The sequence below is a fragment of the Macaca thibetana genome, chromosome 3, assembly GCF_024542745.1.
Source record: "Macaca thibetana thibetana isolate TM-01 chromosome 3, ASM2454274v1, whole genome shotgun sequence".
Taxonomy (NCBI): Eukaryota; Metazoa; Chordata; class Mammalia; order Primates; family Cercopithecidae; genus Macaca; species Macaca thibetana.
This window is the reverse complement of record NC_065580.1, coordinates 151,372,440-151,400,103: the sequence shown is the minus strand read 5'-3', so window position 1 is coordinate 151,400,103 and position 27,664 is coordinate 151,372,440. Positions and strand designations below refer to the sequence as shown.

Sequence of the window (27,664 nt, the reverse complement as noted above, 5' to 3'; positions counted from 1 at the left end):
TTTCTTTTTTTTTTGCCTTATTACTGGCTGTGTTTTAAAAATATCTTTCTAATGAAGAAATTCTGTCGTGGCTGTGTGATTTCCCCTGTGATGCTAGGGTGTGTTTGCAAACCAGGGGCAATGCCAGAGCCTGGGCCCTGGGCTGCAGCACATTGGCTGGGCGTGGTCTGTGGTAGCTTCCACCTGCGGCCTGTGCTTGGGAAGCGCCCTGAACTCTGAGCAGATGACTTCTGATCAGACAGTTTCTGATGGTGGCTTTTTTTCTGATGAATTGAATTATAAGTGTCCTGTGGTAGGTTCAGGGTTTTCCCTTTCCCTTGTCCAATAAATCTTATTTCATTCTGTGATTTTTAGAAAAGGAAGAGTGCCCACAGATGTGGAGGCACAGATGCCCTGGGCCTCACAGCAAGCTTGTCCTTAATGCCCCATTCTCCTTCAGGACCTGCCACTTAGGGAGAAGACTTTGGGGACAGTGCCTGCCTGTCCTCTCTCCATCAAGCCTCTGCTGGGGGCCTGCCTCCACAGTGCTCTTCCCAGTCTCAGAGTGGCAGGGGACACACAGGCAAGGTTCTCACTACCATGGGCCTTATTTCTAGTGGGCGGGGAGAGGGCCCACAACCAAAGAAAGTGACTTACAAACACAGCAGGCACATGCTAGACGGAGAGCAGGGAGGCTGAGCAGGAGCGACTGAGGGGCTGCCTGGAAGGTGGGCAAGGGAGACCTTTCTGAGGAGGAGGTGCTGGAACTGGGTGGCAGGAGGGAACCAGGCATGTGTCTAGGCAGGAGGCATGCATGGGGCAAAGAACTGGTGGAGGAAAGGAAAGGAGGCGGGGGGCAGCTGGGGTGAGGAAGCCAGTGCAGGAGATGAGGTCAGGAGGGCAGGTCCCCTTAGGAGGTCAGGTGTCACCCTCAGGGCAGTGGACAGCATGGCCCCAGACCCCACAGCACAGGCTCACCCTGGCTGTGGGGAAGGCACTGGGGCGCAGGTTTGGTACGGAGGCCGCAGGTACCCAGGCAGTGTGGTTAGGCCTGCTGAGATGTCATATGTGCTGAGGCCACCAACAGGACTGGAGGGAGGACTCCGACCTGACTCCGAGGGGCCTGAACAACTCATGGGGGATAACTTGGGGAGGGTCAGGTCCAAGGTGGGAGGGGTTAATGATTTGGTCTTGGACTTTAGGTTATAGACGTCCAAGTGGCTTGGCCAGGTAGGCAGTGGATATGGGAGCTCATGGGGGACAGCAGGGGCAAGGAGATTAATTTAGGAAATTATCAGTAGAGAAAGAGAGCATGGCTATGGACTGGGTGGGCTCACCTAGGAGGGGAGCAGAGGCCCAGGTCCAATACCCAGGGGCCTGTGGCTGGAGCCCAGAAGAGACCAGTGTGGTTGGAACTCCAGGTGGGGCTTGCTCCACTCCATCCTGGTGCTCATGCCCTGGACCTCTGTGTGCTCAAGGAGCGTTGGCAGCATCCTGCCTGGCCCTGCTCACATGCCCCATCCCCTGCTTTCCCCTGTCAGTGGGTTGCAGGCCCATGATCCCGCTAGGCATGTCCATCTGTCCCTGTGTCGCAGATGGTGCCGACCTTTCCTGATGTTTGCATCTCCCGCTTGAAGCCTGCCTGTGTTTCCAGTGCCTTCCACCACGGCATTCAGGATGTGGAGGACAGTGACCCGCGTGTGGCTCCCACGGCTGGCCTGGCTGGTCTGGAAAGCATGTGTTGCGCTTTCCCGGCCAGATCATCTTTTCATGTGCCTATTTGCCATCTGTATATTTTCTTTGAAGTACCTGATCAAATATTTTGCTCATATAAAAAACTGGCTTGTTTATTTTCTTATTGAGCTTTGAGATTTTTTTCTGTATATATTCTGGATACAGTCTTTTATGGGGTATGTGTTTTTCAAATATTTTCTGTCAGTCTGTAGCCTGACTTTTCATTTTTATAACAGTGACTTGAAGATGAAAAGTTTTAAAATTTGGTAACCTCCAACATCAGTTTTTGTCTTTCGTAGTTCATGCCTTTTGTATCATGCTTAATAATTCTTTGTGAAATTGAAGGTCTTTAAGATTTTCTCTTCTTCATTGTTCTACAATCTTTATAGTTTTGACTATTACATTTAAGTCTATGATCTATTTTGAATTAATTCTATATTGGATGCAAAGAAAATGTCAAGGTTCTTACTTTTCTTGTTTTTTAAAAATATAATTTCCAGTTGTTCTAGCACCATTTCTTGAAAAGATGATCTTTTCCTCATTAAGTTGCGTGGGAAACTTTGTCAAAATCACTTGTTCGTATGTGTGTGTTTTGAGGATGTCTGGGATTTGTTTTAATCCAGTGTGCTAAGACATGAGACATAGAAATGACTGTCATGAAGGAAGAAAGTGTTTGTACCCACAGCTCCCTGGAAACAGGAGCACGGCTGCCAGGCAGGGCCACATGGGAAGCACCGGGTAGGTTAAGAGGCAGAGGGAGCAAGGGGACAAAGTGGGCAGAGAAAGTCTCACTGTGGTCTCCACGGGAGGAATGGGTGAGGCACGGAGAGCAGGCTTAGGAGTGGCAGTTTGAATCATTTCAGCAGGCCCTTGGGTGTAGAGTCTGTCCCTAGTTGTCTGGTGCCTGGCCTTGGGTGATTGGGGCAGGTGGGGAGTGGCCCCATGTGGGAGGAGGTGGTTGGGGTGTGGGCTCTGGGTTGGTGGGTTTATATTTGAAAGGTACACTCCAGGGTGGGTTGTTTGCTATTTCTAGGAATTGGCTAACGCTTGGAGGGCAGTCCCTCCAGGGTCAGCAAGGCCCTGGATGTCAAAGCATCAGATATTAAAAAGGAAAAACATGGTTAATACTGTGTGCAGACTATTTCTGGACTGTACTCTATTCCATGGGTCAATTTATTGATCTTTATAATAAATCTTGAAATCGGGCAGTATAAGCCCTCCCATTTTGTTCTCTTTTTCAGAGTTCTTTGGCTGGTTTATTTCCTTGGTATTTTCATACAAATTCTAGAATTAGATTAGTTCAGGTTTTGATTGGGGTTGCACTGAATTGATAGATCAACTTGTAGAGGTTGGTATCTTGTTAAAGGAAGTGCTTGGAGGAGACAGTGTAACTTTGTTCCTGAATTTAGGGGTAAGCATTCAGTTTTCACTGCTGTGTATACTGTTAGCTGTATGTTTCAACTGGAGGTCCTTATCAGGTTCAGAAAGAGTCCTTAAATTCCCAGGTTGCTGAGGATTTTTATCATGAGTTAATGCTGAATTTTGTCAAGTGTTTTCTCTATATCAAGATGATCATATGGTGTTTCTTTTTTGTTTATATGGTGAATTACGTTGATTGTTTTAAAAAACAATAGTAAGCCAGTTGCATTTCTGGGTTAAAACCCATTTTATCTGCATGTATTTATTTTATATTGTTGGATTTTTATATGCTAAAATTTAAGAATTTTGGCATCTATATTTCTGAGGAATATTGATGTATTTTCTTCTGTGTCTTTTTCTGATTTTTGTAGCATGTTAATGCTTGCTTATAGAATGAATTGGGAAATATTCTCTCATCTTCAGTTTTCCAGATGAGTTAGTAAGAAATTGATATTATTTCTTCCTAGAATATTTTATAGAATTCACCTGCGAAGTCGTCTCAGTCAGCTCTTTTCTTTGTGGGAAGGTTTTATCTTGAATGCAGTTTCTTCAGTATATATATAGGATTATTTAATTCTCCTTGAGTGAGTTTCGATGATTTGATTCTTGTAAGAACTTGCTCCATCTAAGTTGGCAGATTTACTGACATGCAGAGTAGTTCATAGCATCCGCTTATTGTATTTATTTATTGAAGTGAAATTCACTTAAAATGCAATTAGCCGTTTTAAAGTGTACAATTTGGTGCATTCGGAATGTTGTACAGCTAGTACCCAGTTTCAGACATTTTCAAAACTTTTTTGTTACCACAGAGGAATACCTCCCACCCATTAAGTAATCACTCCTGGTCTCCCCCTTTCCTTATGCCCTGGAAACCACTAACCTGCTTTTTGTCTCTGTGGACTTGCCTGTTCTAGATATTTCATCTGAAGAGATAATGCAATATATAACCTTTTACGTCTGGGTTCTTTGACTTAGCCCCGTTTGGAGGTTCATCTGTAACACGTGCCTTACTTCATTCCTTTTGATGTCTGCAGAATACTCCATTGTATGGCTATACCAAACGTGTTTATCTATTCATCTGCTGATGGACATTTGGGTTGTTTCCCTGTGCTGGCTGTTGTGAATAGCACTGTTAGAAACAAGTATCTGCTTAAATCTGTATTTTTAATTCTTTTGGGTCTGTACCTAGGAGGGGAGTTGCTGTCCTATGGTGATTCTATGTTTAACTTTTTGTGGAACTGCCAGACTGTTTTCCACCCTAGCAGCACCATTTTTCATTTCCACCAGCGCCATTTTTCATTTCTACCAGCGATGTATGAGGTTGCCTGTTTCTCCAGGTCCTCATCAACACTTCCGTTAGACTTTTTTGATTATAGCCATTCTGGTGTGAAGTGGTATCACATTGTGGTTTGACCTAATTGTCTTTATAATATCTTTTGTGTCTGTATAATGTTCTATTTCTCATTCTTGATGTTAGTAATTTCGGCCTTCCCTCTTTTTTCTTGGTCAGTGCAGCTAGATGTTTATCAATATTGTTTGCCTTGTTAAAGAACCAACTTTCGGTTTCATTAATTTTCTGTATTTTTTACTTCTATTTATATATTTTTAGAGACAGAGGCTTGCTCTGTAACCTTGAACTCCTTGGCTCAAGTGATCTTCCTGCCTCCGCCTCTCGAGTAGCTAGGACTACAGGGATGTTCCACCATCTACCACGCCTGGCTAATGTAACAGAATTTTTTTCTGTAGAGAGTAGGTCTTGCTGTGTTGCCCAGGCTGGTCTCAAACTCCTGGCTTCAAGTGATCTTCCCACTTTAGTCTCCTGCAGAAGGATTTTTAAAATGGCTTTTCAGCTTATAGATTTCTATTCTTTATTTCCTTTCTTCTGCTTACTTTGCTCTGTTTTAGTAAGCTTAAGTAATAGATTTGAGACCTTTTATTCCCCTAATATAATCATTTAGTGCTATTAATCTCCCTCTTGGTACTGCTTTTACTGCCTCCCACATATTTTGATATGTAGTGTTTTCATTTTTATTCAGGTCAAAATGCTTTCTAATTTCCATTGTGTTTTTTTCTTTGACCCATATGTTATTTAGACATGTGCTATTTATTTTCCAAGTATTTGGAAGATTTCCCAAATACTTTTTTGTTCCTGATTTCTAATTTAATTGATTTCTAATTTAATTCCATTGTGGTCAGGAAGCATTTTTTTTTTATTCCTTTAAAGTTTTATTGAAATTTTTCAAAATTTTCAGATTATTACCTTTGAAAATATCTCATGACCACTTGAAAAAAAGGCATATTCTGTTATAATTGTATGGAGTGTTCTATAAATGTCAGTTAAATAATGTTGGATGATAATGTTATTTGGGTCTCCTGTATCCCGTACTGATCTTCTGTGTAGGTTTTTACAAAATCACTTATTGAAACAGAAGTGTAGAAAGCTTCCATTGTAATTGTGGATTTGTCTGTCTGGTAGGGGGTTGCTTTATATATTTTTAAGCTCTTTATTAGGTGTGTGAACATTTAGGGTTATTATTTTCTCTTGATAAACTGACCCCTTAATTATTATATAATGCCCTTATTTACTTGTGGTAATATTATGTACCCTGAAATCTACTTTTTCTGATATTAATATGGTCACTCCAGCTTTTTTTTTATTAGAGTTAACATGGCACATTTTTCCCCATCCTTTTTTTTTAACCTATGTGTATGTTTATATTTAAAGTGGGTTTCTTACAAATAGCTTATTGTGTGGTCTTGTTTTTTTATCGAGTCTTAAAAAGTACATTTTAATTGGGATGTTTAGACCATTCGTATTTAATGTGATTATTGATATGGTTGGGTATAAAACTGTCTTTTTGCTATTGGATTTCAATTTTTCCCACTTGTTATTAGAGTCCCATTTCCTCTCATTCTTCCTTATTTTGGATTGAGTACTTTTTATGATAAGTTTTATTACCTTTACTAGCTTTGTTGCCCACACAATGGGTGGGTTCAATTGCTTGGCCACCAATAGTACAACAAGCTCAACCAAGGAGGATTTAACAAGTGAATCTAAAATTGCAACAAGTAAGGAGGACACCAGGGATAATTCTCCAAAGCAGCGCCTCCCTGAACGACGCTGAAAACACCATTTTTAAGCTCGTTAGCTGAATCATTGTGTGTAGAAGGTACAGTCAAGGCAGCACAGGCACTGTTGTCAGTCATGCTTCTACATACATCACAGGTGTATACACGATGGCAAATAAGCTCTTCTCTTATTTTAGTGGAGTTTTTAGTGTGGTAATGAGGAGAGTTTGCCAAAGTTCATCTCCATCTGAGGCCTCTCTGGATCTAATTGGTTTTTGTTTTGCCAGCACTGGGCTTCTTCCTGGAACTTTTCTTAAACAACTCAAGATCCAACAGTTACAAGTGGATACTTTTACAGTGTATGCCTGAAAACCTGAGGACATTGGGTTGCAGCTTATTAGCTTTATCTCTGTGTTTTTAGAGGTTGCTTTAGGATTTGTTGTATATTTCCTTAACCTACCATAGTCATCTGCAAGTAATATCGTGCCAGTTCACATATGGTGTAAGAACATTACAAAAGTATACTCTCTCTTACTTCTGGCTATTACATTATGCCCTTATCACCTCACTTCGACATTGTCATAAACCCCACAATACATTGCTTTTTTTTTTTTTTTTTTTGCTTTACATAGTCTATTATATTTGAAAACAATCTTAAAAAATTAAGAAAAAGAGGCTTTTATATTTTACATATTTTCTGTTTCAACGGTTTTCACTTCTTTTTGTAGATCCAGATTTCCTTCTGGTATTATTTTCCTTTTGTATTTTGTACTTCTTTTAATATTATTTGTAGTTCAGGTATGTTGGATAATGAATTATTTTAGCTTTTGTTTGTTAGAAAAAGTCTTCTTTTTACTTTTATATTTGAAAGTTATTTTTTCTATGTTTTGTTTTCCAGGTCGGTAGCCTTTTGTTTCATTACTTTAGACATAGAATTCAATTGGCTTCTGACTTGCACTGTTTCTGAAAAGTTCTCTGTTCACCCTGTCTGTGCTTGTCTCTGTACATGGTTTCCTATTTTAAAAAATTATATTGTGTATATCTAAGGTACACAATATGATAAAATGCAGATAATAAAAACGTTCCTGTAGTGAAGCAAATTAACATATCCATCATCTCACATAGGTATCCATTTTTTTTTTTTTTTTTTTTTTTTTTTTTTTTTTTTTTTTTTGAGACGGAGTCTCGCTCTGTCGCCCAGGCTGGAGTGCGGTGGCTGGATCTCAGCTCACTGCAAGCTCCGCCTCCCGGGTTCCCGCCATTCTCCTGTCTCAGCCTCCTGAGTAGCTGGGACTACAGGCGCCCGCCACCTCGCCCGGCTAGTTTTTTGTATTTTTTTAGTAGAGACGGGGTTTCACCGTGTTAGCCAGGATGGTCTCGATCTCCTGACCTAGTGATCCGCCCGTCTCGACCTCCCAAAGTGCTGGGATTACAGGCTTGAGCCACCGCGCCCGGCCAATATCCATTTTTTATTTGTTTTGTTTTTCTGTGGCAAGAGCAGCAAATGAGTAGATTTTTAGCTGCTCTTGCCATAATGTTTCTTTTTTTCTGGCTGCCTTTATAAGATTTTTTTTTTTTTAACATAATTTGATTATGACGTGCGTTGGTTTAGTTTATTTATTTATTTATTTATTTATTTCTGGTTGGGGATTGTTGACCTTTCTGAATCTATATATGGGCTTAAATTTTCATCCATTTTTGAAAACGTTTTGTAATTTTTTTTTTTGGTCTGTTTTAGAGACAAGGCCTCGTTCTGTCATCCAGGCTGGAGTGCAGTTGTGCAATCACAGTTCAGAGTAGACTTGAATTCCTGGGCTCAGGTGATCCTCCAACCTCAGTCTCCTGAGTAGCTGGACTACAGGTGTGTGCCACCATGCCTGGCTGATTTTTAAAAATGTTTTTGTAGAGATGGAGTCTCACTATGTTATCCAGGCTGGTCTCAAACTCCTGGGCTCTCAAGGTGCTGGGATTACAGGCTTGAGCCACTCTGCCCTGCCTTTTGTCATTATTTTTTAAAATATGTTTTTGGCTTGTCTCATCCCCTGCTTCTGGGTCTCCAATTACACATACATTTTTGTCTTTTGGGAGTAGAGAATCTTTCTTTGTTTTATTTTAGGTAGTTTCTGCCTGCGCAGATTTTTCCGTCTGTACATTGACTGATCTTTTCTTTTGTGGTCTAATATGGTGTTAATCCCAGTCAGCATATTTTTAAAAATCTCAGATACATTTTTCATCTCTGCATGCTTGATTTGTGTGTTTTAAAAATACTTTTCTTGTCTGTCCTTAGCATTTTATGCTTTCCTGTATTGTCTTCTACATATACAATGTATTTATTTTTTGAGATGGAGGCTCGCTGTGTCGCCCAGGCTGGAGTGCAGTGGCACCATCTCGGCTCACTGCAAGTTCCACCTCCTGGGTTCACACCATTCTCCTTCCTCAGCCTCCCGAGTAGCTGGGACTACAGGCACCCACCATCACGCCTGGCTAATTTTTTGTGTGTATTTTTAGTAGAGACGGGGTTTCACCGTGTTAGCCAGGATGGTCTCGATCTCCTGACCTTGTGATCCACCTGCCTTGGCCTCCCAAAGTGCGGGGATTACAGGCATGAGCCACTGCACGTGGCCTATTTATTTATTTATTCAAACGCAGTCTAGCTCCCTCGCCCAGGCTGCAGTGCAGTGGCATGATCTTGGCTCACTGCAGCCTCCACTTCCTGGGTTTAAGCAATTCTCCTGCTTCAGCCTCGCAAGTAGCTGGGATTACAGGCGACCACCACCATGCCTGCTTAATTTTTGTATTTTTAGTAGAGACGGGATTTCACCATGTTGCTTAGGCTGGTCTTGAACTCCTGACCTCAATGATCTGCCCGCCTCTACGTCCTAAAGTGCATAATAGCTATTTTAATGTCTTTGTGTACTAATGATCTCTGTGTATATAATTACTGGGTTTGTGTCTTACTGATCAACTAATCTCATTATGAGATATATTTTTGTGCTTCTTTGCATACCTACTCAGTTTTGGATGGATGAAAGACATTGTCAACTTTGTATTGTTGGACTCTGTATTCTTTTAAAATATTTTGAAGTATGTTTTGGAATGCATTTAAGTTACTTGGAAAGTTCAGATTTTTTGGCGGCTTGTTGCTGACTTTGTTAAGCATCACCTAGTGTAGTACTGTGTCTGGAATTGGTGGGTTCTTGGCCTCGCTGACTTCAAGAATGAAACTGCGGACCCTCGCGGTGAGTGTTACAGTTCTTAAAGATGGTGTGTCCGGAGTTTGTTCCTTCTTCCCGGTGGCTTTGTGGTCTCGCTGGCTTCAGGAGTGAAGCTGCAGATCTTCGCGGTACAGCTCTTAAAGGCAGTGCGTCTGGAGTTGTTCATTCTTCCTGGTGGGTTCATGGTCTCGCTGGCTTCAGGAGTGAAGCTGCACACTTTGTGGTGAGTGTTACAGCTCATAAAGGCAGCGTGAACCCAAAAAGTGAGCAGCAGCAAGACTTATTACAAAGAACGAAAGAACAAAGCTTCCAACGTGTGGAAGGGGACCCCAGTGGATTGCCACTGCTGGCTGGGGCAGCCTGCTTTTATTCCCTTATCTGACCCCACCCACATCCTGCTGATTGGTCCATTTTATAGAGAGCTGATTGGTCTATTTTACAGAGAGCTGATTGGTCCGTTTTGACAGCGTGCTGAACTAGACACAGAGTGCCCATTGGTGTGTTTACAATCCTTGAGCTAGACACAGAGTGCTAGACACAGAGTGCCTAGCGGGAAGAGTTCTCCAAGTCCCCACTATGTTAGCTAGATACAGAATTAGCTAGATACAGAGTACCAGTTGGTGTATTTACAAACCTTGAGCTAGACATGGAGTGCTGATTGGTGTATTTAGGATCTTCTAGGTAGACATAAAAGTTCTCCAAGTCCCCATCCAGCTCAGGAGCCCAGCTGGCTTCACCTAGTGGATCCTGCACTGGGGCAGCAGGCAGAGCTGCCTGCCAGTCCCGAGCCACCACTGCACTCCTCAGCCCTTGGGTGGTTGATGGGACCGGGTGCCATGGAGCAGGGGGCAGTACCCATCGGGAGGCTCTGCCTCGCAGGAGCCCATGCGGGGGAGGGAGAGGGGGTAGAGCTCAGACATGGTGGGACGCAGGTCCGGAGGCCTGCCCTGCTGGGAGGCAGCTAAGGCCCGCCCAGGGAGAATTTGAGTGCAGCGCTGGCGGGCCGGCACTGCTGGGGGACCCGGCACAACCTCCGCAGCTGCTCGTCCGTGTGCTAAGCCCCTCAGTATCCTGGGCGGGGGTGCTGGCCGGCCGCTCTCTGTGTGCAGGGCCCGCCGAGCCTGCGCCCCCCGCTGCTGGAACTCGCACTGGCCCCCAAGCGCCGCATGCAGCCCCGGTTCCCGCCGGTGCCTCTCCCTCCACACCTCCCCGCAAGCAGAGGGAGGAGGCTCTGGCCTCAGCCAGCCCAGAGAGGGGCTCCCACGGTGCCGTGGCAGGCTGAAGGGCTCCTCAAGCACTGCCAGAGTGGACTCCAAGGCCTGCTGAGGAGGCGCTGAGAGTGAGGGCTGCTAGCATATTGTCACCTCTCAGTACCCCAGCTTACTCTGCTGCCCATGCAGTCCTGTTACTGAGGCAATGCCCTTCCCAGTGCTCCGCGTGGTGGTGTCCCCTGTACTGCAAGGCTCCTGCAGTCTAGTTGTTGGGAGTATGAACTCTTCCCAGAACTGTGTGAGCCATGGCTATTGTCCCTACTTTTTCTTTTTATCGGTTCTTCCCCCCGCCTCTGGTAGTTAACTCACTCACATGTGCCCGTTCATGTCCAGGCAGAGACTCTAGGGAATCCACCACAGACCTCTGGAATGTTTCTCTGTGCAGGGCATTCCTTTCTGGTACTCTGCCCTCTAATTCTAGCTTTTGCTCTGCTGTGGGGTCTTGAGTGCAGTGCATCCTGATGAGACGGTGCTGCAGGCCCCGCCCACCGACTTCCAGAGATGTCAGTTGCATCTCTTCCCTTTCCTCTCTGCCTTTGCCTCCCTGAATTCTCAACTCCGTCTCCAACTCCCCTGGCTTTGCCTGGATTCCCCCTTCCTGTGCTGTGGCCCAAGCACTTTCCGCAGGTTGTAGGCTGCGGCATTGGTAGGATGCATCCCATTTGCTTCCCTTCTCTGGGGATTGTTGTCCTGTGCTGCCTGCTGCTCCATGTCTGAACACCCTCATTTCATGTCTTTTGTCTGACTTTTAAGTGAGGTGGGAGAGTCACCCCAGTCGCACTCTTTCTCTGTCACAGCTGACCATGGTCATCTGTCCAGGCTTTCTTATGTTTCTGTAGTCTTTGGGCATCACTGGACAGAGGCTGGCTGTCTGTAGGAGTCTCTGCGCGGTGTTTACCTGCTGATGCAATCTGCACAGGGAGAACCCTTGGCCTGTGGTCCAGGTGAAGGCCCTTCAGGGGTGAGACTGTGGGTGTCCTGGGCCATACTGTCCCCTATCCTCTCCCTGCGTTCTTACCGTCCCCCATAGATTCAGAGGGATTTGAGAATCAGCTGTGCCCCAGACTTCAATCAGGCTGAGGACTGTGGGTCAAGGTTCAGGGACCCTGCGGCTCTAAGTCTTTATCAGTATCGTGTATGTTCCAGACTCAGTTTAGAATTGAATCACTTTTTATGGAATTCTTTCTCTGGGAAACTGTCTTTGACCTTCCCAATAACTGATTTATGAACATATCTTTTTAATAGATGACTTTGGTTTGATAAAATTTGGTGTCTAAGGTGAAAGATGATTGTGATTTCTCTCTCTCTTTGGAAAGCCTGTGATTTCCAATTTTAATTGTTTTTTCCTTCAACTGTTTACAGGACTGTCTACGAGAGAGAAGCTCCCCACGTGGTTCTGTGTGAGTAGTGCTTTTTATGATGGTGTCACAGGCGATATTTTTAGACTAAACGACTCTTTCTGTGTCAGCAGAGTGGAAGCCGTGTGTCTCTGCCTTCCCCCTGGATCCTGGTTTTATGTCTCATGAGGAACCTGCCTCAGGTCACACTACTGCCGAGAGCATGTAGTGTGAGTGACACGCATTTTCCGTTCTTGCTTCTGTGGAACCAAGATTTTCAAAGAGGCAGTTTCCTCTTTCTCTGGTAACCTTTCTTCACAGTTAACCTGACCATGTAGACCAGCAGGAGCTGGAGGGCCAGTTGTTAGCACTCTTGGAGCCTACTGCACGCCTTTGTTCTTGTGCCGACAGTGCCCCCTGCCCGATAGTGCCTGTGTGTGCGGTGGCCGTGAAGGCACCACAATGCCTGAAGCCACACGGTGCGTGGGTGACATCTGTGGAAAGGACCTGGCACCGGCCAGCACACAGCAACACACACCTGTCTCAGACAATGCACTGTGGTCTCAATTCTAGTTTTGTAAAACTACCTTGAGATGACTCCTTTTAAAATTATCCTTAAGATGTCTTTCTTTTTCTAAAGCTTATAAATGTCATTTTCAAAACGTTTTCAGCAGGAACTTGCTGTATATTTGCAGTTTTGCGTGGAAAACTAATGTAGTCATGATGACTGCTGATGCTGGTGAAGTAGTACCAGCCACCCTGATTTGATAACTTCCATAGAATCACTCCCTTCATCCTCCCAGTGCCCCTTTGAGATAGGGATTGTTATTCCCTGAGGCTTGGCGAGGTGAAGTAACTCACTCAGGTTATCTTGGTGACAGTGGTGGGGCTGGGATTTGAGCCAAGTCTTCCAACTTCACAATAGTAGAATAAGAAGAGCTGCCTTGTTGATGTGATGTTGGTCGGAACTCCCAGTGTGTCTTGCCTTCCTCGTGTGCTTGATGGCAGCCCTGGGCTGCTGTGAGGTCCTGAGCACAGTGCATCCTGAGGAGACAGTGCTGCAGGCCCTGCCCACCGACTTCCAGAGATGTCAGCTGCAGCAGGGCAGCGCCCTGGTCAGAGAGATGGCATGGGGAGTTGGCAGGGGGAGCCCCTCGGAGAGATGGCTGGGGGGGGTTGGGGGCCCGTGCATGTAGGTGCTTGGGCTTGCAGGTGACTGGAACCCTGACTAATATCCTAAGAGGAGAGTTCTTACCAACAAATTACTTGAACAAATACTTTCTTTGTTCCTTCATTTGTTTAGCAGATGTTTACAGTGTGCCTGTGATGTCCCAGGCACACTGCCAGAATCCTGACATCCTTGCCGGGGACTCGAAAACATAAATTTAGTCAGTGAGTTCATTCTGTGGCATGTCAGGGGCTGACAGTGGCTGTGGAGGAAACAGGGAAGGGCAGGGTGTGGGAGTCCTCGTGCCATGTGAATAGGCCGTCAGGTCAGCCCTGAGACATGGGGCATCTGTGTGAGTCTTGCCAGAGATGGAGGTGTGAGCCCCTTGGTGCAGGAGGTAAGTAAGGGGCTGCAGGGCCAAGGGGGTTTTGAGCAGAAGCTCGGGTCTGACGTGCCTGGTGCATCCATGGAGCAGTGAGGAGGCTGCGGGGCAGGAGGTGAGAGTGCAGCTGGGGCACGTCAGGGGCCTCACAGGTCATCCCGAGGCTGCTCTCAGTCCGCACGGCGTTGGGGGCTAAGGGGAACCTACCAGCAGGGTGGGTGTTCTCAGTCCGCACGGTGTTGGGGGCTAAGGGGAGCCTCTACCAGCAGGGTGGGTGTGGGAGTGTGGAGCCAGCCAGTCTCTTCTCCCTGTTAAGTTACTGTTGTGGCTTTAACTAAAGCTTCTGTAATACCTGCTTCTTAGAGGAATCCAAATCCCTGTTGCCTTGGGGCCAACTTCGTAATCTTACAAATCTGGATCTAATTTTCACCAAAATCTCAAGGGAAGAGCCTCTGGGACTCAGACAGATAAGCAACACCCGTTATGTGCTGTTCCCATTTTCTCTTTGACTTTGGCGTTGTCCATATTCTTCTTCTGAGCCTAACTGTAGGCTCTTCAGACTGCGCCTACAGTTCTGGAAATAAACCAGTGTGCTGGGGTGGGGCGAGCCTGACCTCCTGCAAGCTGTGCCCCGGCAGCCAGGCTGAGAGGCAGAGCAAGCAGTGCAGGTGGAACCATCGCCTGCTAGCACGTGGGTTCTGGAGGCTGCAGCAGGCAGATTCTGGAAATTCCCTGAGGCCTGTGTTCAGTACACACAGGGAACTTTTATAAGCACCTGCGGCCTCTTCTGCTGGTGGGAAGGGAGGTGCTGTGAGCGCTGAGCTGGTTGGAACAGAAGGGCTCTCCTCTCGTGGGCTCTGTCGAGTGAGTCCTGCAACTTCTCCCTGTGGGATTCTGGGTTGTGGTGATGAAGCAGCGCAGAGCTCATCTGAGTGGATGTTTCCCAGGGGAGCCAGTAGTTTTGGAAGCACTTTGTTTTTCCATTCCCATGTCTTGGAGAACTCTTCCCCCCTCCTGAGAGACAGCAATGAACGTAGGCCTCATGGAGAAGCACAGGTGGGCCTTCCCTGGGCTGTGTGTGGTCTGTGCGGGCCTCTGAGGGCCACTTCATTTTGCAGGTAGGGACCCATCTCCCGTAGCTGGTTAGTGCCAGAGCCCACTCCTAGCCCCATCGCGGGGCTGTTTTTCCGCTACAGCAAGATCGGGAAATAAGTAGTAATGAACACTTTGTTGAAGATTTTTGTTTACTTTGAGGTCTTTTATTTCTTGTAATACTGAATTGGTTATATGCTTCTTAAAGTTTTTGTTTGTTTGTTTGTTTGTTTTCTTGAGACAGAGTCTCGCTCTGTTGCCCAGGCTGGAGTGCAGTGGTGCCATCTTGGCTCACTTCAAGCTCTGCCTCTCATGTTCACGCCATTGCCATTCTCCTACCTCAGCCTTCTGAGTAGCTGGGACTACAGACGCCCGCCACCAGACTGGCTAATTTTTTGTATTTTTGGTAGAGATGGGGTTTCACTGTGTTAGCCAGGATGGTCTCGATCACCAAGAAATTGAGAAAGAAGATGACAGAACTTTGAAAGTTGAAAGGCAAATGGACAAACAGAGCAGATCTGAACCTAGAAAGCTGCGAGGTGCATGTGAGTGTGTGTGTGTGTGGTGTGTGTGTAGTGTGCGTGTGTGTGCATGTGTATTTACCCATGCAGGTCTGTGTGTACACGTGCGTGTGTATGTGTGTGCAGGTGAGTGTGTATATAGGTGCGCACACGTGTGTGTGTGGAAGGTGTGTGCGTGTGTGGTGTGTGTGCATCTGTTGTATGTGTGTGTGTTGAGGGGACTGGGAAGTGAGTTTCTTGTGTTGCAGACAGCGCCCCCACGTCTTCGGAATGGCGTTACTGTGCGGCTGAACCTGGGGAGGCAGTAGAGGTAGTGTGGACATAGGAAAGCTGTGGAAGACCTGTCTGAGAAGGAGTCAGCCTCTCAGCCCTCTCCTACCCAGTCTGGTTCCGCCCTGGAAGGTGACCTGGGAGCCTGCCGTGTGTTGGGGGACTGTCCTAAACGGAAAGCAGGGCACAGGATAGCTTCACCCCAGCCCCTCCTTATTTGGCCCCAGAACACTGGGAACCTAGGAACAGATGCAGGAGGGAGGGAAAGGAGCCACTGGGTGGGTGAGGAAGCTGGACGCTGGGGCCTTGGAGCGTGGCTCCAAGAAAGGCTTGGAGGGTGATGTCAGGATGAGTGGGTCTGCAGTGGTCAGCCCCATGGCTAGGAGTTTGGAAAGAAATCAACCTAAGTTCATAGAGCACCAAGCAAAGCAGTCGGGAGACCCTGATTCCCTGCGAGAAACAGAAACATTGTGCAAGAAGGGAGCTGCAGCATCAGGTGTAGGTACCAGGTGCACAGCTGGCGAGGGGAGTCCTGGAGAGTGGGGAGGAGGGCGAGGTAGGGGCTCAGGAGAGTTGGTGCTCATCTTTTGTATCAGGAAGCTAACAGCTGATACATAAAATTGTAAGATCACGAATAGCAAATGCAAACTCAGTGATTAGAAATATGGAGATAAAGAAATGCCACAGGAGGCTAAGAGCTCACGGAAAGATTGTGATGTGGGGGACAAGGGAGGGGCAGGGCCACTGCTTTTCATAAGCTTTATCGAATTATTTGCTTTAAAAAACTGTATATTTATAGTTTTATTAAAAATAAAAAAATTTTAAAGGTTATATGGGCAAATACTGTTTTGTAAAAACTTGATGAACCTCAGGCCCTGAGTTCCCTTGCTTGCCCTGCTCCTGCCAGGTCAGACTTCCACTGCCCTTGCCCTCTGGTCCTCTCCACTGCACAGGCCCAGCCTCTGGCTTGGTGAATCTGAGGCAGAGCTTTCTACTCAGGTTGCTTGAGCTCTGCAGCGTTAGGCCTGGTGAGTGCCTCTTGCCCAGTGTTCCAGGGGCTGTGGGGAAATTTCAGTCCAGACTGTCTGCGTCAGGCATGCAGGACACACTTCCATGCCCTGCTTTTTAACTGAATAGTATTCTGCAAAGTGTTCGACCTTACCTAGTTTGAAAACATTATTTTTAGAAGGTTGCATGGTTTCCCATGTATGGATCTAGGTATCATTTATTGGATTAATCCCTTTTTGTTTATTTTTTTCTGATTTCCACTAATATCCATAATACAAGGTAAACATCCTTGTGCATAAATCCACAGCAGCTTCCTCTCTTTTGTAGGCAGTGTTCACACCTACAGAATTCCTGGGTCAGAGGACATGGACATTTAAAAGAGGCATAATGTGTAATTGCCAGACTGATCTCAAAAGTGCAAGTTTGTACTGGAACAAGCTGTACCAGAGCACCTGTGCTGTTGTATCCTGACACACCAGGTGCTGCATACGTCTCCATCTCAAAATGCAGAAGCGAACTGAACACACGTGGCTTTAGCTCTTTAACAATAATGTCGTTTTCCCCGTGCTCATAAGCACTCTTGCGTTATTGAAGATACTCTGCTTTTATGTTGGTGGGAGGAATTTTCCCCAGTTGAGTCGTGCACCTTTTCGTCTCATCTGTAGCATTTTGGGTGGCTCGCTCAGTATTTTCCCTTGCGATGTCATCTTCTATTGTGTTTACATTTAGAAAATCCTTTTCTTGGGATTTAGTTAGGTGTATGTTCTTAGATCTAAGTTAGTTTTCTTATATTAGAAACACCATTTATTAAAAAATACTTCATTTTTCTAATGATTCATGCTGCAACTTCTGTTATGTATGTGTACCACATATGAAAATATTGTGTATTTTAGTGTCTGTTTCTGAATTCTGTAATTGACCTCTTTGTTGTAGTGCTGGTACACTGTTTTAATTATTTTAGTTTCATGGTATATTTCCATATCTGATAAAGGTAACCAATATTTCAAAAAACATTTTGGTGGTTCTTGGCTACCTACTTTCTAATGAACTTTAGAATGATTTTCAAGTTTAAAAAGTTAATCATATTGAGGTTTCTTTTCAAATGGATCAGATCTGTAATTTAAATTATAAACAGCTGATATTTTAACAATATTTAAATAGTTTCCTATATAGAAAAGGAATTCCTCTTTCCATTTATTCTGTTATTAGCCTTCAGTTACATTTCATAGCTTTCTTGCTATAGGTTTTATCTTTCAAATTCTTTTCCAACTAATTTGTGTTATTTGGTTATTGTAATTGGGACTTTTCCCATTGCATTTATCAAATATTTAACATTATATAGGAAAACTATCAGTTTTTATATATTTGAATGTGGGCATGTGTTAAAATGGTTTTATTTGCAAGAGGGTTTTCGGGTGAAATTTGACTTATTTTTACCTTGACCCAAATGCATTCACCATGAAGTTTGCTTGCCGTAGCTATCTGGTAAATATTCTTCATTAAGCTACAGAAGTTTTCTTTTATTCCTATTTATTAAGTTATGTGTTTTTTAAAATCGAAAATGAAAGCTGCATTTCACTAAATGTGTTCATTGCTACTATTTAGGCGGTCATGTGATTCCTGCTTTTGTCTCTCAATGGAGTGAATTCTGTTCCTGACATTCCAAGTGTTGATTCTTGGAATAAATACTGTTAAGCCATAGCTCTTCCAATTATAATATGCTCCCAGTATCTTACTGGGACTAGAATAAGGGTTAATAATAGGGTTAGGGCTAGAGTTAAGGCTAGCATAAGGGTTGGGGTTACTGTTAGTGTTCAAATTATTGTAAAGGTTAGGATTAGGGTTAGTGTTAGGGTTATTGTGAGGGTTATGGCTAGGGTGATATTGCTCTATAAGGTTCTTTTTTTCTAATTTTTATATGATTTTGGTAATATATAGCTTGCTTTCATAACATTATTTGAGAATCTTCTCATGTTTTTCTATACTTTATTTAAATAACAAATTTTCCTGTCCTCTGTTTAGAAATGCAAATGTTATCAGCCTTTGAGAGAATTCTACCTTTGATAGAATTCATCTATCAAAGCCGCTAAGCCTGGAGTCTATTTTGGAGACTGATTTTTTAGTGTCTATATAATTTCTTCCATGGTTATTGATTTTATACACATTTTCTTATACACCAATGGTTTTTTCTCAGGAAATAGTCAATTTTAAGCAAGTTTTTAGGTATATAGGTAAAAATGTATATGTTATATATATACACACACGTATGTATGTAATATATATGTTGTATTCTTGTCATTTTCAGTCTTTTAAAATTTTTAATTTAATTTAATTTAATTTTTATTTTTATTATTTTTTTTTAGAAACAGAGCCACACTCTGTTGGATGTTGATCTCAGCTCACCGCAGCCTTGAACTACTGGGCTCAAGCGATCCTTCCACCTCAGTCTCCCAACTAGCTGGGACTACAGGGATGTGCCAACACATCTAGCTAATTAAAAAAATTTTTTTAGGGACTGGGGTCTTGCTTAGATACTCAAGCTGGTCTCAAACTTCTTGGCCTCAAGCGATCTTCCTGCCATGGCCTCCCAAAGTGCTAGGATTACAGGTGTAGACCACCATGCCGGGCCTAGTTTTTCAGTCATTTTATCTGTTACTGTGTTCCCTTTATTTCAAATACTTATTTCAGCATTTTAGTCACATTTGTCTAATTTTTTCTCCAAAATAGCTTTCAGTTATATTGATCATTTATAATTTTACTATTAATTTCTCATTTTAGCGTACATTATAATTATAATTCTCTTTTTCTTCAAGTTAATGCTATTATTTTAATAGTTTCCTGAGTGCTTCTTTGAACATTTTCATTTATTTTCCAGCTAATGCATTTGACTCTCAATCTTCTTCTAAGACACTTTTAACTCTGTTCTACTGGCTTTATATGTACTGACCTGTTGTCGCTCATGTTTTTATTCTTTAATTTAAAAGATTAATTTCTTGGTAGTCCTGTCTAGGAGGACTATTCTTTTGTTGTTAGGTTTCTACTTTTTAAGTATCATGTTTGCCCTGTGTTGGTCAGAGAGGAACTGGGCCCTTTGTGATTGTGGGTGTTTTGTAGGAGATGGCTGTGGGGCTTGGGGATGGAAGAGTGGCGCCCACTGTGGGCATGTCACAGGCTGTCACAGAGCAACAGGGTGCAGTGTGAGCAGTGGAGAAGGTGCCCAGAGGGACCCCATGGGGTTGTATGCTGCCTGTGGTCCTGGGAGATGGAGTGATCGCATTGGAAGAAAAACAGTCTGGCGTTTGCGGGGAGCAGACAGACTTCTGTGTGAGACCCGTAGGAGACGTGCCATGGAGGCTTTTGGAATCCCAGCTCACAGCTGAGGGGACGGTGTGGGGCATACAGAGAGCCATGTGCCAAGAGGAAGAGTTGAACCCGGGGGAAAGTGTAAGCCGCGGAAACACAGAGCTTCCCAGACCCACCAGCTTTATTTCATAAGGTCAGATGCTCTTGTTGACATCACCGTTCCAGGATGGGAGGGCTGGGCTCTGTGAGGCCCTCCGTGGCCTGGGCTCTGGGTGGCCTGCCATACTTGGTGTGTGGTTTCTGTCTCTTGCTATGTTGTCATGACTGCAGAGTCGGAAGGAACCCAGGTGCACCTCGTGTGTTCTAGCTTGTGGATGCAACAGGTGGCAACTTCATTTTAAGAATTGGAGGCCCAAGTTATGCTGACTTGTATCATGGTATCTGAGACCAGGTGTGTCTAACATGTGCCAGGCGACCCTCTCTGCAGAGGAGCTGGGCAACGCATTCTCCCCCTGGGCAGCCTTGGGCTCAGCCAAAGCTCTGTCTTCACAGACAAGGGGAGGAGAGGACAGGGCAAGAGCTTCTGCCTCCACAGGCAAGGATGAGGACATAGGAGGCACTGAATAGTGGCCAGGAGAGGAGTGAGTGAGGACCTGGGGTCACCCACGCTTCAGAGTGAGGCACACTTGCAAGAGTGTTGGCGTTGTGTGACGGCAGACATAGCGCCCACACGGTGTTGTGTCAGCATCACTGGATCAGTCCATTTTCATACTGCTCTGAAGATATACCCCAGACTGGGTAATTTATAAAGAAAAAGACTCAGTTCCGCATGGCTCGGGAGGCCTCACAGTCATGGCCGAAGGGGAAGGAGGATAAAAGGTGCATCTTACCTGGTGGCAGGCAAGAGACCATGTGCAAGGGAACTGCCTTTTTATAAAACCATCATTTCTGGTGAGACTCACTCACTGCCATGAGAACAGCATGAGAAAAACCTACCCCCATGATTCAATCACCTCCCACCGGGTCCCGCCCACAACATGTGGGGATTATGGGACCTACAGTTCAAGATGAGATTTGGGTGCAGAAACAGCCAAGCCATATCAATTGCAGAGCCCACCGGGCATCCTTATTCTAAGAGGAGCACAGGCTGGGGGGTGAGTTCTGGGCCTGCTGAATCTCCTGGATTCTAGCCAGCACAAACCCTGGCATTCATGGGCGCTGCTGCGGGCTGTTCCAGCCCTCCCAGCCAAGACCCAGGGCCTGTGGGGATGGGCGGCACTATTTCACTGTGGAAATGTGGGCCCCAGAACTAGGAGGGCCAGGGAAGACCTGGAGGTCTTGGCCGGCTGGGGCAGGGCGTTTTCACATGCTCTCAGTCACAGAGGCTGAGGTCTTGCCCTTACTCCGCTCCTCGCCAGCCAGCAGAAGCTCTGCAGCCTCAGCGAATCTCAGGTTATTTGGAAATGGTGTAGCCACCTCTCGAGGGAGGACAGACTGCCATGGGCCCAGCGGAGGTCTCATGGCACTGGTGCCCTTCTTTCCTTCCTCCTCTGAGTTTTCTCCTTGGCTAGGTAGCGTTCCTTCTGGACCTTCTCCGCTTTGCTTTTTTCTCTCTCACAGGGATTTGGAGAGTGCTGCCCTCCCGGAGGTTGAGATCAGATTGCAGCCTGGCATGGAGGGATGATCATTTTTCGTGATGACTCATCCTTCCTCCGTGCCGTGCTGCCAGGCTGTCTGGCGACCCTGCGTGCAGAGACAGTGATGGATCTGGAGAGCCGTTGTTGCTGGTCCGTGGTGGCCGGGGATGGCATGTCAGATGGAGAAGAATTTCCTCTGTGTGCACATTTAGACAGGTGGGAGTCAGCATTTCTGTGTGCTTTTATTTTACAAAGGCACCATCCGTTCATTGGAGATACAGCCTGTCTACACTTGCTCGTCAGCGTGCATGGTGAGCCACATCCATCCCAGTCTCCTGCTCCTCCCAGGCCTCCGTCGTCTTCCTCTGGATCTGCGGTGACACTTGACAGCTTACTTCATTCTGTGTAGCGTTCTTGCCTTTGTGCCGTAGGCCCTGTGCGAATTGTGTCACAGAGGCCACCCTGTCTTTGGCGATGAAGGGCAGTCAGTGATAGAGCTAGGTTGAGGCTTTCGGTGTGGGTGTGAGCTTTACTCCAAGTGCTCTGGCCATTTTGCTTTTCTGAGGTACAGGCTGAGCTACAGCCCTACAGCTTTGTTCCCTTGGTAGTGAGTAAATGGGTTTGACTTTACCCACCTGTTTCCCAGCCTCTGCCTTCACAGAAACCCAAGATGGGACTCCTCCGAACACGGCTGCATCCACGTGTACCTTCTTTGCTGAGCTTGTGCCTCTGGCCACATCCAGCAGGGCTGGTTGCAGTTGGGGGCAGCTGTTGTTAGGAGCACAGCACTTGTGTTAAGCTGGCAGAGTCTGAGCACAAGTCCTGGGAAGAGAAGTGTCCGGTAGGGACCCAGCTGGGCTGGTGGAGCAGGACTAGCCTCAGAATCCAGAGACTCTGTTCTGCTTCCGTCCCTGCTCCCAGATCACCACGTGACCTCGGCTGGGTTCCTTCCCTGTCTGTGCTGCTTTTCCATCTGTGAGACTGGGTTTTCTGACCCGTTGCTGCCCTGACCCTTGGGGGAAGGTTGTTTCAGCTTTTACAAAGAGGGCAAGAACCACCAATGTCTTTCTAGGAACAAACATATGACCTGTGAGAAGATGGTTTCCTTAATCATTACTATATTTGCTGCAAAGGTTCCTCACTTAATTCCTGTAATTCCCCAAAACCCTGGAGAATTAACCCTTTTTATCAGTAAAGAAACTAAAGATGAGTCAGCATTGGAGCAGAGTCCAGCCCATGGTTCCCCCTTTTCAGAACCTTCTCTCCTTCACTTTGTTACTATTAGATTGTAAGAAGTTCACATCTCAAGTACTCATGGTCAAATTACCACCCAGAGTCACGGATATTTTACTCCTTCACCAGCATTTAATGAGAGTGCCTGTGTGAGCACCCCTCAGTCATGCTGCATCACCAGGAAGCACTTTTTCTTTGTTCCAGCTTGAGAAGGGAGGAAAGCACAGCAGATGAGAGCTGAAAGATGGCATTGGACTTGGCACAGGGATGGTCGAGAGGTCCTGAGTCACTTTGAGAAGGTGCAGAGGAAGCCAGATTGCGCCAGCTTGAGGAGTGAGGGAGAGGGAGGGGTGGAGATGGCTGTGTGAAATGTTTGACTCTGAAAACTTGGGGCCTAGAAGGGAGGTGTTTGGGTTGCATCTTTAGTATTAGCTACTTGGTTGTGTTTAAAGCCTGAAAATGAGTTAGTAGAGAAACTTTGAAAATTAAGAGACAGAGAGCACGTGGGTGCTGCTAGACATTGGTCCCTGAGGAGTCAAGAGAGTTATTTGGAGGGTGGAGAGGTACTGTTTCCTGGGCATAGGGGTGTCCTCTCATCACCACAGCACCATTTTACAAAACCCATCTTAATGCTACACCCCAGTATTTCCAGTTCCCTCAGTAATGTATTTTATATTGTTTTCCCTGCAGCACAGGATGTGGTCTGGGATCAGGTGTTGGCACCTACTTGTATGTCTGTTGTCTCTGTCAATCAGGAACATTTTCCACAGCCTTTCTGTCACTTTCATGACATTGACGTTTTGAAAAATAGTCTCTTTTAATAAGTAGACGTTTCCTCCTTTGGGGCGTGTCCGGGGACTCCTGTGATAGGATTCAGTGGTGCACGCTTGGCTGGTGCCTGCCTCCATGGGATTGTGCTTCCTCAGGGCCTCACCTCGCCAGGTGCAGAGCAACCCTGTGCCCCACCTTGGGGTGTGAGGTTGCTGACTCACTGCAGAGCTGTTTGGCTTCTCCCGACTTTGGTTACCACTCATGACTAATAAACCATCTGCAGGAAGCCCCTGGAAGACCATGTGGAAATCCTACATCTCGTGACATTTCCCCTGGACTTAGCCGTGGTTGGTTTCTGCCTAGACCCGTCTTTACTGTGATGGCTGTAAGTGGCGCTTGTGCAGCTCCCGTGCAGACTTAGCTATCTGCTGGGAGCAGGCCCCTCCCTTCTTCCCCATTTGCTTATCTGTTCATCTCTTACCAAGTTCTTGTCCTGGACTCCTGTGTCTTAATTCACCGCTGTCCTAGTGTCTCATTCATCACTGTCCTTGAGGATTTTGTGCTCAAATTCTCTTAGATTTGATCAGTGGGAGCCCACCAGACCAGTTCCCGGTTCCTTCCCTCTTTAGTTCCCAGCTTCCTTTCTCTTCCTGCTACCATCTGCCTCATTTAAAGAAACAGTTTCCTAACTTTTCCATATAATGTTTCAGGTCCATCTTGTACCTAACCTACCCAACCCTGGAGTCCACCAGATAGATGTTTGAAGGGCTCTAGTTTTTGTAGTGTGAAAATGTTACCAAGGAACAATATCTGGGTACGAGATAGGCTTATTGCTGTCAGGTGTCTTTGCTTCTAACACTGTTAGGGGTCAGAGCTGGGAAGTATGTGCATGTACACATACACACCTCTGTGTAAATATACATGCATGTAAGTGTGTGTGTGTGTATATATGCACATATACATGCATATATCTGCGTGTATAAAACAGACGAGTCCCACAATGTCCTTTCTCTTCCTGTTATCCCCACGCCTTGTACATGACAGTGATGTTCCAAAGTGGTCTCTCACCAGCTCCTGGAGCTGCACATCTCTTCCCAGTTCTGTGTTTAGTGACATTATGGCAGTAGGTTGGCAATCGCCCACAGTGGGAGGGTTTGCACATGGAAGGAAACTGGCAAACACTACAGGCCAGGTCCTCCCTCCCACCCCAGGAGCTGTTTGTTAAACGTTTGCTGGCATACCTCTAGGCAAACACATTTTTACAATTAGCCCTCCATATGTATGTTTTCTGTTTCTCTTCTTTCTCACCTAAAATGTACATAATGTATCTTGCTACATATGTTCTCTTTTTACTATTTTTATTGTAAATGAATATAATATTACATTTGCTATTTTAGCTGTTTTTAAGTGTATAATTCAGTGGCATTAATTACATTCACAGTGCCATGCCACCATCTACATCTCCCTTTTTGTACTTTGTGTTTTCTATTAAACAGCATCCCTGGAGTCGCCCCGTACCAGGGCGGAGTGATCATCCTCATTCTTCCTTTTGCTTCCTCTGCTGCCCAGTGCTGCATCGTCGTTTGGGTTTCGTGATGGTGGGATGATGACGTAGTTTATGATATCTTGCAGTTACACACAGTGCAGTGGTGAATAGCCTTGTGCATTTGTATTTGTGTGACTGTATCTCCTGGAAAGGCCTTAGCGGTGTGATAGTTGGGTTCAGTGGCAGTGCTCAGTGCTCCTACTTCAGTTAGACAGTTGCAAATCCCCTTCAAGGGGTGGCCACCGCCCTCACCACCCACAGCCACACCATGGGGTCTGTTCTTCAGCTCATGAATTTTTGCCAAAGTGATGGCTGAACAGTGTAGCTCAGTGTAGTTTTAATTTGCATTTCTCTTCTTGTGAGTGAAGTAGAACATCTTTTTATATGTTTAAGGACATTTTTATGTCTCTTTTCATGTATTTTACACATTTTTCTACACAGTTTTTGGTCTTTTTTGTCCCCTCAATTTAAACATTTATTTATTTATTGGTATCTTAGGGATATTATTTATTTTACTGTGGAATACATTGCAAATATTTTCTTCCATTTAGTATTTCTGTCAAATTTTTTCATGTCATTTTGCTGTGCCAAGGATTTTTTAATTTTTATAGTCAAATTTATCTGTCTTTTATCTAGATTTTTAATTCACAATTAGAAAGCCTTTTCTACACCCAGATTAAAGAGGAAATCACTCATGTTTTATTCTAGTACTTGTGTAGTTTAATTTTTCATTAGTTTATTTTCATGAATTTTTCAATTGTTGATTTTTTTCTATGGGATGTTTTTCTGCTTCATTAATTTATGTTTTTATTTCTTCCTTTTTTTTCCAGTTCATGTTTCTGTTCTTTTTCAAATTTATGTTGGATGTTTGCTCATTGATATGCAGCTTTTTAAAAATGTAGATAAGCATTTAAAGTTGTACATTTCCCTCAAAGTATGTTGCAGTGCATAGATTTAGATATATAGTACTTTTATTATCCTTAACTTATAAATGTTATCTTGTTTCTACTGTGACTCCTTTTTTGGCTTATGAGTTACTTAGAAGTATTTCTCAATTCCAAATACACAGAGCTTTAAAATCCATGTAAAAATATACGTTTATATATAAATAATTTTAAGTGTTTTAGTTTCTAAGTTCACTGCATTATGGACCAGGTGATCTTTGTGTTTGTAGTCAAAGGGCAGCTCACATATGGTCACGTATCATAAATGGCCTGTGTATCTGAGAGTGGAATCTATTCTACAATTTTGAATATACGCTTTCTGTATATGGCCATTAAGTGAAGGTTAATAATCTTGTCTTCTCTGTCCTCATAGATATTTTTCTTTGTGGCACCCTCCTGTAATCTCAGCATTTTGGGAGGCTGAAGGTGAGAGGGTTGCTTGAGGCCAGGAGTTCGAGACAAACCTAGGCAACATAGCAACTCTGTCTCTCCAAAAATTTAAAAAAAAAAAAAAAAAATTAGCTGAGCATGGTGGTGTGCACCTATAGTCCCAGCTACTCAAGAGCTCAAGAAGATCCTTGAGCCCAGGAGGGTCGAGGCTGTAGTGAGCTATGATCGTACCACTGCATGACAGCCTGGGTGACAGAGCAAGACCCCATCTCCAAAAAATAAAAAAAAAGAAAAGAAAAATGTTTCTCCAACTGATACATCAGCCACTATGACAGTTGTGTTCACATATGCTGGTATGATTGGATTAATTGATTTGCCTATTTTCTTATATTTCTGTTCATTTTTGCTCTTAGGTCTATGTAAGTTTAGAATTGTTGTAGTATCTTGCTGATAAATTGAACTTTTTAATCTTTATGTAAGGTAGTCTATCTCTGCTAGTGCTTCTTGTTTTTAAAGCAAACTTTGTCTGATGTATTTGCCTAGTATATATTTTTCTTTCCCCTTTTCTCAGTATCTCTGTATCTGAGTTATGTTTTAGTGAATCTTTTAAAATGGGTTGTAATGGATTTTTGTTTTATCCTTCCTGACAATCTGCCTTTTAAAGACTAGAACATTTACTTTACTTTCATTTATTTTAATTACTTGTAATTTGGACTGCATTCTACCACTTTATTTTGGACTTTCTATTTAGCTCAACTGTCTTATTTTTTCTTTCTTCCCTTCTTTTGATTTACAGATGACTGTTTTACTCATCAGTTTTCTCCTTCACTGTATAATTTCGATTTCTCTTATTGTTTGTGTTTGTCTTATATGTAAGCTTAATTTATCAAGGTCCAGAATTAATACTCTGTCCACATTCCAGAGAATGCAGGAATCTCACATGTTCACCTCTGATGATTCTCTCCTGACTTGAATGGCATTTTCATTCTCAACTGTTGTATTTTTAATATCGTGCAGCCTTCTCTAACATTTTATACATTGGTGCCTGTTTAGATTTACTCATATCTCACAACATTCATTACTGTTTGTTGCCACTTTTACCACAGATAATGCTTCTTCTAAAATGCATCGTGGTGAGAATGTGGTTAAAAAACTATTTTTAACTGAAACCTTCTACCTTCTTTTTTTCAAAACCTGTATTTTATTTTTAATTTTTAATAAGTACAATATATTTTACTTATTAAGTCATTCTGAAATTGTTTTACCCAAGACTTCTTTCCAAAATTAAATTTTCATAGAAAAATATTGGCATGTGGCATAGAAAAAGCTTGGAGTACAAGTTTAGGAGTAGTGATGAGTCTTTGTTCAACATACA

General features: G+C 44.4%; 1 protein-coding gene across 5 annotated transcripts in view; it reads left to right on the top strand.

Annotated features, from left to right (window-relative positions):
- The window catches only part of PCBP3 (poly(rC) binding protein 3), a 284,870-nt gene that overhangs the window by 83,630 nt on the left and 173,576 nt on the right, over window positions 1-27,664 (top strand). For 3 of the 5 annotated variants that reach the window (XM_050785665.1, XM_050785667.1, XM_050785666.1), the window contains exon 2: window positions 21,389-21,621. The exons of the other annotated variants lie outside the window; for them this stretch is intronic. The gene's annotated coding sequence lies outside the window, so the exon portion shown is untranslated. The remainder of the gene's footprint in view (window positions 1-21,388; window positions 21,622-27,664) is intronic. 5 annotated transcript variants of the gene reach the window in all.